The sequence below is a fragment of the Furipterus horrens genome, unplaced genomic scaffold (genome assembly GCF_987537825.1).
Source record: "Furipterus horrens unplaced genomic scaffold, mFurHor1.1.pri manual_scaffold_1, whole genome shotgun sequence".
Classification (NCBI taxonomy): domain Eukaryota; kingdom Metazoa; phylum Chordata; class Mammalia; order Chiroptera; family Furipteridae; genus Furipterus; species Furipterus horrens.
Window position 1 is genome coordinate 67,323,678 of NW_028327171.1, and position 1,647 is coordinate 67,325,324.

The window sequence follows — 1,647 nt, forward strand, 5'->3', positions numbered from 1 at the left end:
ATGCTTACCTATGTTATAATTTAAGAAGAGCTCAACAATAATATATCAGAAGTAGAAAGGAAGATTAAGAAATTTTGAATTTTGGTTTCAAACATGCAGTTCAATGTTACTGTTCTAGATTAACCTTAAGGATGATGCAAAATACTTTTACTGTATAATTTATTTTCAAATAGCTTTATTGAGATATAGCTCACATACCATACAATTCACCCCTTTTAAGTATGAAATTAGTAGTTTTTACCATGTGCACATAGATAAGTGCAAACACCACCACATTCATGCTTAGAGCATTTACAATCACCTTAAAAAAACTCATACTTTTTTAGCTATCATTTATTTTTTTACAGTTCTAAAAGAAAATTACCTGTAGCCTTTCTCCCCTCCCCCTGTCCCCCTCACCCTCCTCCTCTTCTTCCTCCCTCTACCTTCCCCTCTCTCTCCTGTGTTGGTAATTAGTTATTCACAAACTGGGTGCAGATGAGATAATCTGGTAAACTAAATTACATTGAACTCCACTAAACTAAACCAAGTGATGGTGGAGGAGCAAGCAAGCTCAGAGCCACCATGGGGGCTCAACTCAGCGTGCTGGGCCATGTGGTCCTCTCCCCAGTCTGGTTCTTCTACAACCTACTCATGAAGCTATTCCAGCACTTCCATGCCAGCCATCACTCTTGAGAGCCAGGATATCAAGTACCCGCTGCTGCTCATTGACAAGGAGGCCATCAACCATGACACCCAGTGATTCTGCTTTGCCCTGTCATCACCCTAGCATATTCTGAGTCTCCCTGTTGACCAGTACCTCTGCCTCTCTGCATGGATAGACAGAAATCTGGTCATTTTTCCCTACATGACAGTTGCCAGTGATGACGACAAGGGCTTTGTGGACATGGTCATCAAGGTTTACACCCATCCCAAGTTTCCCACCAGAGGGAAGATATCCCAGTACCTGGAAAGCATGAAGATTGGAGACATCACTGAGTTCTGGAACTGTAATGGGCTGCTGGTCTACCAGGGCAAAAGAAAATTTCCTATCTGTCCAGACAAGAAACCCAACCAGGCCATCAAGACATTGACGTGTGTGAGCATGGTCGCAGGAGGGACAGGCATCACTCAGATGCTAGAGATTATTTGCGCTATCATGGAGGACCCAGATGACCACACTACTGCCCTCTGCTCTTTGGCAAATAGACTGAGAAGGACATCCTCCTGGGGCCCAAGCTGGAGGAACATTCTGCATGCTTCAAGCTCTGTTATGTGGTGGACAAAGCCCCTGAAGTGTGGGACTACAGCGAGGGCTTTGTTAATGAGAGGATCCAAGACCACCTGCTGCCCCTGGAGGAGGAGCCAATGATACTGATGTGCAGACCCCTGCCTATGATCTAGTTTGTCTGCCTGTCCAACCTGGACTGTGCGGGCCACCCCAAAGAGCACTACTGCTTTTTCTGAAAGCCAGCACCGGCCGCTGGCCCAGCCACCAGCCACACATTTTCACATGCCCTGTCCATACCCACCCCTCCTATCTTGAATGTCACTTCTCCTACATCTCATGTTATGGCCCCGGGCTCAGCCTGGCCTGCCCATGCCTGGGTGGATACTCTGGTAGGCTGACCACCAAGGCATTCCTTTGGTAAAAGGGTTCTGTTACAG

General features: G+C 46.4%; 1 pseudogene; it reads left to right on the forward strand.

Annotated features, from left to right (window-relative positions):
- Positions 1-564: 564 nt before the first annotated feature.
- Positions 565-1,446, forward strand: LOC150021265 (NADH-cytochrome b5 reductase 3 pseudogene; annotated as a pseudogene).
- Positions 1,447-1,647: the final 201 nt, after the last annotated feature.